Below are 10,871 nucleotides of genomic sequence, written 5' to 3'. Positions count from 1 at the left end.
CCATTGACTACTTCCTGATATGCTTTTTTGTTGTCTTGCCAGGGTCTGATCACTGGGGATAGAAGACTGGTTGTTCCTGAGTGGTGGTGTCTTCTCACCTTCACGAGTCTCTTTGTGTATGTGTTAATGTGTGTAAGGAAGGTATGCATGGACAGTTAAATCTGACCTTCCACCTCTGTTTGTAGGCTCAAGTTTCCTGCCTTGACTTAGTTGTTGACCCTTAGCGGTCGGCTGGGAAGGAACATATGTATTTATTTATTTGTAAATAATGTTATGTAACTATTTGATTTTTATTGTTTTTGTTTGTTTTTTTGTACGGTGACCTTGTTCATAGACTTTAGTTCAGCATTCAATACAATCATCCCTCAGCACCTGATTGGGAAGCTGAGCCTGCTGAGACTAAACACCTCCCTCTGTAACTGGATCCTGGACTTCCTGACTGGGAGACATCAGTCAGTCCGGATCGGGAACAGCATCTCCAGCACCACCACACTGAACACTGGAGTTCCTCAAGGCTGCGTGCTCAGCCCACTGCTGTTCACTCTGCTGACTCAAGACTGTGCAGCAATGCACAGATCGAATCATATTATTAAGTTTGCCGATGACACGACCATTGTGGGTCTCATCAACAAGAACGATGAGTCAGCATACAGGGTGGAGGTGCAACAACTAACTGCCTGGTGTAGAGCCAACAATCTTTCTCTGAATGTGGACAAAACTAAAGAGATGGTTGTGGACTTCAGGAGAGCACAAAGCGAACACTCTCCGCTGAACATCGACGGATCATCTGTTGAGATCGTCAAGAGCACCAAATTTCTTGGTGTTCATCTAGCGGAGAACCTCACCTGGTCACTCAACACCAGCGCCATCACCAAGAAAGCCCAGCAGTGTCTCTACTTCCTACGAAGGCTGAGAAAGGTACATCTCCCTCCCCCCATCCTGACCATGTTCTACAGAGGGACCATTGAGAGCATCCTGAGCAGATGCATCACTGTCTGGTTTTGGTTTTGGGGTCTCTCTTCCCTCTAACACTTACACCACACGCTGAATCCGCAAAGCCAACAGCATTGTCGATGGCCCCACACACCCCTCACACACACACTCTTCACCCTCCTGCCGTCTGGAAAAAGGTACCGAAGCATTCGGGCCCTACGACCAGACTGTCTAACAGTTTCTTCCCACAAGCCATCAGACTTCTCAATAACTGAACTGTACTATACTGAGCACAACATACACACACATCATCTTTATGGACTGCACAGACCCTCACAAAACACTCACACTGTTTTGCACACTTTTCTGCTGTTTTTGCACATACTGTCCAACATTTCAGCTGTTTTTGCACATATTGTACAATATCTCAGCCATTACGCACATACTATACAATATTTCAGTCATTTGCTGTTTTTTGCACAACTCTAAATATTATCCAAAGGACCTGCTGCTAAGAAACTGTGTTCATTCTAATGTTACTGCACGAAATATTGTTTGAACATTCAGTATTTACACTGGTCAGTCGGCGCTGTTTCTGTTACTGTTTATTGTCTTTTGTGTATTGCATTTTTTTGACTTTTTGTATTGTCTTGTAACTTTATGTCTGCACTGTTTTTTGTCCTGCACTGTCTTTTGTCCTGCACTGTCTTGTTTGTCTTGTCCTGCACTGTTTGCACCAGGTTGCACAGTTGCACTTTATGTGGCTAAGACTACTTACTAAGTCCTTAGCCCTGTCTTTGTTTTATGTACTGTAGCACCATGATCCTGGAGAAATGTTGTCTCATTTCACTGTGTACTGCAACAGCTATATATGGTTGAAATGCCAATAAAAGCTTCTTGACTTGACTTGACTTGAATGCTGCGTGTTGGGGTGTTGGTTTGTACATGAGGCTAACGTGCTACGGTAACTCCAGCGTTTCCTGGAATCGTTTCAATTCGTTAATGGATGGAGTTGGGACTGGCGAGCCATGAGGAGTTTTCATCGAGTCGTAAATGCGTGAGATTTAACCCTTTCATTGCCAAACAGACTGTAGGCAAGTGAAACATCCACACAGTTACATTTTTCCTATTTTTCTTGTGGAAGAAATTCAACTTAAAGGAAAGACTGAGATACAACACAATTCATTTTTGTGGAAAGGATTATAAAGACTGATTTACTGTTTTGTAAAATATTGATTTGATGAAGCTTGTGTAATGTGATGTACATTTTAAATGTGCATGTGAGAGCTTACAGTGAATTTGTTGTTTTGTTTTGGGTTATATGTTAAATTGTAAGGTTCAAGTCTAACCTTTTGAAGTAATCATATGCACATTGAGAAGTGTTAATGTGAATTTACTTACCAGTGCTTACCAGTGACTTACCATTTTTTTCCTGTTTTTACTGTGATTCAGGTGATTTACTTTCACAGAGTAAATTATATATTTATAAAAGGGAAATTTTGTTATACTGTTTACAATATAGCAACAGAACAATTATTTTGGTTTATTTTTGTTTATTTTCCTTTTCATGTCATGTTACTTGGCAATTCAATACATTTATCTATTTTCAGTTGAACTTAAGTGTGTGAGTGATTCATTTGTTGGAAGCTCCTGGGCTCAGTAGTCGAATCAAATCTTCTGAACGAGATGGTCCATAGTTCAGACATGTTGTGTCTGTAGGAATTAGAAGAAGGGTTACAGTAACATGACCCACAAACAGTTCATGGAACAGCTCGTTTTAGAGCTCTGTGGCATAACACATAAAGCAGAACCAAAACAGACCAGGAGTACCCATGTGCCAGTTCCAGTAGCTCGGCTGACCTCAGATGTAAGCAATACTGCCACTGTTGGTCGCCGGAAATGTGAGCGCTGCAAGACAGTGCATGGTAAAAGACAGGACACACCTTGGAAATGCAAAACATGTAATGTTCTCTTGTGTGTTCAGTTAAATAGGAACTGTTTTGAACAGTGGCATGACGACATTTAAATCCAATTTCAAAGATTCACAGTGTGTGATGGCTTACAAATTTATATCTTATTTTTATATTGTAAAGTATTTTTAGATGCACATCATGTACATTTGTACATGTACATTTACAGCTGACATTTAGAATCATTCCATACAATAAAGCTTCTTGACTCTGTTCATGTTTTTTTTAGCATTGGTAAAATAAAAGTCTTATTTTGTCAAGTACAGATATAAATATAATCTTAAGTATTTTGTACTTTATTGTACACTATTTTATTAAACTTCAAGCAAAAGATTTTCTCTTTAAGTCTCTCCACATTCATTCTTTTGTCAACACAATCCAGACTAAGCCATTAGGGGGTTGGGCCTCCTCAGGTGTGAATCATCAATATTCATGACCATTGACCCTCCCTTGCATATTGCCTTTACACAACAAAAACTGTCTTAAAAAAGTTAAATCAGTGTATTTTTTCATGTGAATGAGTGGGTAAAATGGTTTTCACATCTTTTTGTAGCAAATTATCAACTCTACAAGAGTAGAGAACTTTATTGTTTGTGAACAAATGTTTAGTATGTGTTTCTTGGCCTTATTTCAGCAACTTTTCTTTGTTCTTTTTTTACTAACCACGCATAAACATCATTTACTTAAAAATACAAACATGTACACACATTTTACTTACATAATATTGTAGACCAGTTTGTGCTGAATACAATGTTATGTGATATTAGCCATTAGTATGTTTTGAAGTAACTGAAAAAAGACCAAATGTAAGAGCATGTCAGAACCTCTGCAAGTGTCCCAAAATGGTCAGGCTCTGGAGGGTTAAACTCAGCCGCTAATTAGAGTTTAAACCGCAAGCTATATCCTTTTGTGTTTCGCGATATGGAACTATAAGTGGTTGTGATTACTATTAGTATACTCGAGCTGAAGGGGAAGTTTGAAGAAGCTTTGAACTTACAGTAAAACGATATGGTGCGCATGATCACTTATAATGGTGCGGTTGTTGACCCAGAAGCGACCTTAGGGCTGGCTGTTGTACAGTCTGTTATGCTACACTACGTTAGGCTATGCTTCGCAATGCTATGCTATACTATGTCTGTTATGATAGGCTAGGTTATATTGTATGTTACGCTATGTTATAAGATAAGGTTATGCTATGCTTCTGCATTGCTCGTCACGATGGGTCATGCCATGCTTGCTATACTAGGCTAGATTACCTTATGCTAGGTAATGCTATGCCTCGATATGCCTTGCTATGGCAGCTCGTTATGTTATGCTAGGTTATGCTGTGTTATGCTAGGTAGGCTACGCCTTGCTAGGCTATGTTGCGTTATGCTAGGTTAGGCTTGCATTGCTAGTCTATGTTGTTACGTTATGCTATGCCTTGCTAGGCCAGGTTAGGTTACATTGTGCTATGTTATGCCTCGCTAGGCTGTTATGATACGTTATGCCATGCCTCGCTGGGCTGTAGTGATATGTTATGCGGTGCCTTGCTAGGCGTTATGTTGCGTTGTGCTGTGCCCTGCTGGGCGGTTTTGTGTTACAGTACGTTATGCGATGCCTTGTGGGGCTGTGTTGGGTTGCGTTGAGCTGTGCCTTGCTGGGCTGTGTTGTGTTGCGTTATGCTGGGTTATGCCTTGCTGGGCTGTTGTGATGCGTCGTGCTATGTCTCGCTAGGCTGTTGTGATACGTTGAGCTGTGCCTCGCTGGGCTGTTGTGATACGTTATACCATGCCTTGCTGGGTGTTATGTTGCGTTGTGCTAGGACTCTCTAGGCTTTTATGATGCATTATGCCATGCCTTGCTAGGCATTGTTACGTTATGCAATGCCTTGCTAGGCTATGTTCTGTTATGCTATGCCCTGCTAGGCGGTTATGATACATTATGCTATGACTTGCTAGGCATTATGTTACATTATGCTGTGCCTCGTTAGGCTGTTGTGATGCGTTATGCCATGCCTTGCTAGGCGTTATGACACATTATGTTATACCTCGCTAGGCTGTTATGATACGTTATGCCATGCCTCGCTGGGCTGTAGTGATACGTTATGCGGTGCCTTGCTAGGCGTTATGTTGCGTTGTGCTGTGCCCTGCTGGCTGGTTTTGTGTTACGTTATGCGATGCCTTGTGGGGCTGTGTTGGGTTGCGTTGTGCTGTGCCTTGCTGGGCTGTGTTGTGTTGCGTTATGCTGGGTTATGCCTTGCTGGGCTGTTGTGATGCGTCGTGCTATGCCTCGCTAGGTTGTTGTGATACGTTGAGCTGTGCCTCGCTGGGCTGTTGTGATACGTTATGCCATGCCTTGCTGGGCGTTATGTTGCGTTGTGCTAGGACTCTCTAGGCTTTTATGATGCATTATGCCATGCCTTGCTAGGCATTGTTACGTTATGCGATGCCTCGCTAGGCTATGTTCTGTTATGCTATTGCCTGCTAGGCGGTTATGATACATTATGCCATGACTTGCTAGGCGTTATGTTACATTATGCTGTGCCTTGTTAGGCTGTTGTGATGCGTTATGCCATGCCTTGCTAGGCTTTATGACATATTATGTTAGGACTCGCTAGGCTGTTATGATACCTTATGCCATGCCTTGCTAGGCCTTATGATACGTTATGTTCGGACTCGCTAGGCTGTTATGATACGTTATGCGGGAAATATTTACTGACAAATGATCTAACTTCTTAACTTGACAATGGTTAAATGCTAGCCAGCAATGAAAATGAAAAGCTTGATTAAATTTCTCTCCTCCTTGTAGAAGCTCTGCAGCAGTGTCCAGCGAAAGAAAAATAGTGATCTGGTGGATTGATAATCAATGGCTACTGGTGCTGCTTGTATTGTGTTTCTGTGCTTAAAAAAAAAATATTAAAAAATTGTCCCAAAGGTGGGAAGGGCACTGAGGAGCATTCTAACCGCTGCTTCTTCAATTATTTAATAGCTGGACTTATCGGAGGTTTTCGCAGGAATGTCTTGGTTGCCTACACATTCTTTTGCCTATAAAAATTAGCTTTCTGCTGATAAAGAACCTGAAATTGTCGATTCTTTGTTGGAAAAGGAAGTTAAGAATGGATTTCTTGTTAGGCCTTTTGGAAGTCTCCTTTCTCGGGTTGTTGGATGGATCCTAGAGGGATGGCTACTAGGGGGTTATTCAGGGACGAGGCACTTGGTTTCTTGTGTTCTGTTTGTGATTGAGCTAGCTCTGCTGCTAGCTCTCCTCTGCTGCTGCTAGCTCTCCACTGCTGCTGCTAGCTTTCCTCTGCTGCTGCTAGTCCTCCTCTGCTGCTGCTAGCCCTCGTCTTCTGCTGCTAGCTCTCCTCTGCTGCTGCTAGTCCTCCTCTGCTGCTGCTAGCCCTCGTCTTCTGCTGCTAGCTCTCCTCTGCTGCTGCTAGCTCTCCTCTGCTGCTGTCCCTAAAGGTAGCTGAATCAGAAGTGGAACGTTAAAAAAGGTTCTGGTTGCTCCTTGGAAAATTGGGATGGCATTTCTTTTTTTTCTATCATCATGATGTTCTGGAGTCTTCTGCAGCCTTGAATCGTATACAGATGCTGCACATTATGTTGGTTTTGGGGGGTTTTTTTTGGTCAGTGGTTGCTAGTAAATGGCAACGGAACTGCTTTCTGTGCCCGATAATAACATGTTCTCTGCTCTGTTGATATTTTACTAATAAGATTGTCTAGTGATATGCTCGCTTTAATCCTCTGTTGGCTCTTCAGTTATAGCAGGAAGAGCCAGGGAGGATTGCCTGGTATGGTCTTTTTTTTTTTTTTTTTTGGTGGGGGGGGGGGGGGTTCTCTTGCTGCTTTCCCAGTTAAATGGGAGATTGTCCCCAGAAGCTGCTGCTGTTCCCTGACCAGCTTTCATGGAGCTCATGAAAAGGATGAGGAATTCAGAACAGAGCCATACCGCCAAATGTAAATTTTATAAGCTTGCAAATAAAAAAATTCAGATATGTCAAAGAATTGAATTTATTTCGACTCAAGTGGTCCTGACTGAAATAAAGTTATGAACAGGAAGCATGACACTGAAATAGTTTTACTATGAAGTATCTTAATTAGTTTCACAAAGTGCAGATTAATTCCCATAATTTAGTCAATACTAGAGTAAGAATTGTTTATTATAGAATAATTTATTTTATCAAACATTGTTTGGTTTGCATCATAACTGGAGCGATGTGGGTAAAAACACCTATTTTTTTTCAGTTTCTGTGGAGCTGAGAGTTTGTCAGAGTGCAAGCGAGAAGAAGAGACGAGATACAACAAAAGTTCACGTGCAAGCTTGCATTAAGCTGACTTATAAGAAGCTCTCATTACACTTATTGTTAATCATATCAGCATAACTGACACTGCAAACCTTACACCGTCATCTATACAGAGTGAACCAAGACATTCACACAGGATTATCAATTGCTTTTCCACACAGCTGCATTTTCCAATGGCAGGACACTTCAGAGCGGATCCCCACATGTTTCTCAGATCTTATTTACATTTACAGCATTATGCAAACACCCTTATCAAGCACAACTTACATTTTATCTTATTTTGTATACACCTGAGCATTAAGGGCATTACTCAGGGACCCAGTAATGGAATCTTAGTAGTCCTGGGCTAACAACCTTTTTTATCAGTAGTGAGCTTAATGTGATCTAATGTACAAAGTAGAACTGGTCATGTGGGGTCAGATGGTGAATGGGAAGTCAAATATGACGTTTGGTGCACAGAAAAGGGAAACACATTATATTTTCATTTTTGGAAAATTGCTTTCATTATGAAATTATTTTAAAATGCTGCTTGCTTACATACTATTGACCTGTGTTTTCAAACACAGTGTGTGGTTTCACTTACTTAATGGAGGTGGGCTCTTCTCTTCTCCCTATGCCATGCTGGATGTGTGCAGAAATCAGGAAAAAGATCACAAAAGATCACAGCTTACTCAACATATCAGTGTTGAGTGATGAGTGTGTTATATGATTTTGGTAAAGGAGGGTGAATGTCCTGTTTATTATAATGTATTTTCTAGCCTAGCTGATTAGTTAATACAGCGACTAAATCAGTGATGCTGGTATCAGTGTATAAAGTGAAAGGTAGCTGAAAATTAGCTGAAAAATGTCGCAGGATGGGGAGTGAGGAAAGACTTGACATTGCAGTGTGTACTGAAATGACTTGTCTTTATTCAACTAGCACATATAGGTGTTATGCCTATTATTACATAATTTATTTTTACACAGATATTTTTCCTCACATGGGTTCTCTTACCACTGTGTTGGAAAAAAATCTTAGTAGAAATAATTAAAATATTATTCCTTACAATACTATAACCAAAGTAAAGTATTAGGCCTTGCAAAATATTACAATTGCTGTCATAAGACATATGTAGGTGATGTGGTAGGCCAAAGCTGTTTATTGCAACCAGATTCGGGGCTGTTAGGCCTAGTCAGTCTGAGCACATTTGTAATAACAACTTGTTATGTAGAAGGGAAAATACCATTGTTCCCAGACCTTAGCTCATAAATTGTTATGGAAAATGAAGAACACCATGGTTCTCAGACCTTGGTCCATAGCAATAACATGTTATGTAGAATGAAAAAAACAGTGGTCCACAGACCTAGGCACTGAGAACTAAAGGAAGGAAAATCCATATATGGGCATGTGGTGCTCATAAACTTGTTGTGCAGACTGAAGAAGGCCCAGGTGTTTAGTCTGAGGTCATGAAAAATAAGGGAAGGAAAATCCATAAATGGGCATATGGGTGAAAGGTAATGGGAAATAAGGGGAAATTGGGTCAGTGTATTTAGAAAACATAGGAGATGATTCCGGTAAATAAGGTGATATGGCACCTGGGCTCCTAGGAGTGCCAGGGTATATATTGAGAAGATATCTGAGGTTTTTTTTTTGGTTCTTCGGGGGCAAAGGTGTGTGTGTGCGTGTGGGGGCGCGTGCGCGCGCACGCGGGCGCATGCCCGTGTCCGCGGGTCAAGGTGGGTGGTTTTTATTTTTGCAAGGACGTCACGAGAGTTCTTGTTTTTCTTGATTGATTTTGCATGACATGCTCTTTTTGGGGGTTTTCATTTGTTACTTTGAATTTGGCAATTTGTTACTTTGAATTTGGCAAATTATAATTTGTTGGCTGATTGACCATAATAAAGAAGTTTGCTCATTCTCATCCAGGTCTGAGGAGTTTTCTCAGTATTTTTGTAGTAATTATAGAGTTAACAGTGAAATTTATCTAAATGCCTAAGAGAAGAGATCACCCTGTGATGTGTCGACTTGGAGACCGGCTCTGAGTTCCCACAACTGCTATGCTGATGATACACAAATTATCTTCTCTTTCCCATCCTCAGATACCACAGCTTCTGATCGGATCTCAGCATTGCTATATCCTTGCACAATGATCTGATTCCCCTTCAGCCACAGCTCGCAACCTTCGGGTAACCATGGACAATCAACTGTCCTTTTCCTCTCATCTTGCTAGAGGCAAGTTTACTACAAGACTCTTTTCTGTTCAAGGTGCAAGGTGGTGGAATGAACTTCCCCTAGAGGTCCGGACAGCTGAGTCTCTGGCTATTTTCAAGTGATGGTTGAAGACCTATTTATTTAGGAAACACTTCAACTAGCACTTCTTTCCAATCTTTTGCATTTAAAACAAAAAACAAAACAAAAAAAACTTTGACACTTTTCATTGTAACTTTGAACAAATGTTTTAAACTCATGGTATCTTAAGTATGTAACCTAGTGAGCCAGCATTAATGTATTCAATACATTAATGTATTAATGTATTCAATGTATTCAAAGAGATTTGAGCACCTATGTACGTCACTCTGGATAAGGGCATCTGCCAAATGCTGTAAATGTATGTAAATATAAATATTAAACTACTCACATGCTTCCTGTTCTTTTGCTTCAAGTTGCTCCTTCAGTTCAGCCAGTTCATCCCCTAGTGGCTGTTTAGCGCCATCTTTCTGTACCTCAATATACATTTGAAGAGAATAAATCTTCTTCAGTTTTGTTACTTGTTCTAACAGTTCTGTCACCTGCTGGATGTTTTTTCTTACTCCAAGGTCATATATCTGTCCCCACACATGTTGAAGTTCTTCTATTTCAGAGCTTCATTGACGTTCTTGATGGGAAAGCACTATACTATGATCACTAACCTATTTAGAAATAGCTGTCTGTAATTTTTTTTGTTTTAATGACAGGTGTGCTGAAGATTTATCAAATGTTTTTTTTGTTTGGTCTAAAACACTGATGTGAACATTAAACTGTATTCTATTTTTTTATCAGTCAATTTGTTAAAATTAGTTTTCATTCTTTTGAAAATCATTAATGTACCAGCTTTTATTATTATTATTATTATTATTATTATTATTATTATTATTATTATTATTATTATTATTATTAAATACTCATCTCCAGTTTTTTCCTCTTTTGGCAAATCACTTTAAAATGAATAAACAAGGCAAACCCTTAATAAAGTGGTGTTACCATTTTAGTATTAAAGAATTTAATGACAACTAAACAGATGGCAAGATTAAAAGCATTCAGCTCAATGGCTAAAATAGTGATTATGGGTTTTACAATTTGAAGTAATTATACTGACATACTTGTCCCTTAGCGACACATGTTTTCGGATTGCGTAGGAAACCCTTCCACGCCCCCGCTAAGGAATGTATCTTAATTGGCACGGGTTTGTGTTGGAAACACAAGATCAACTATCAAAGTTGGTCTTACCTTGAACGCAGGTGTCCTTCGAAGTCCCCTCAGTCTTCTAACAAAGGCTCCTCTCCAAGGTCTTCTACTTAATTTATTGTTTGAATCTTTAAATGAAGGAGGCAGACTTAGACCTTTTTGTCTTTTCAGGATCCTCACAATGGGAGGCCTTATTGTTATTAAAAGTAGTGTAATACAAATAGGTGTGTGTACTATATGTAAAATTAAAAGAAAA

Source organism: Tachysurus fulvidraco, chromosome 5 (assembly GCF_022655615.1).
Source record: "Tachysurus fulvidraco isolate hzauxx_2018 chromosome 5, HZAU_PFXX_2.0, whole genome shotgun sequence".
NCBI lineage: Eukaryota > Metazoa > Chordata > Actinopteri > Siluriformes > Bagridae > Tachysurus > Tachysurus fulvidraco.
This window is presented reverse-complemented; position numbering follows the sequence as displayed.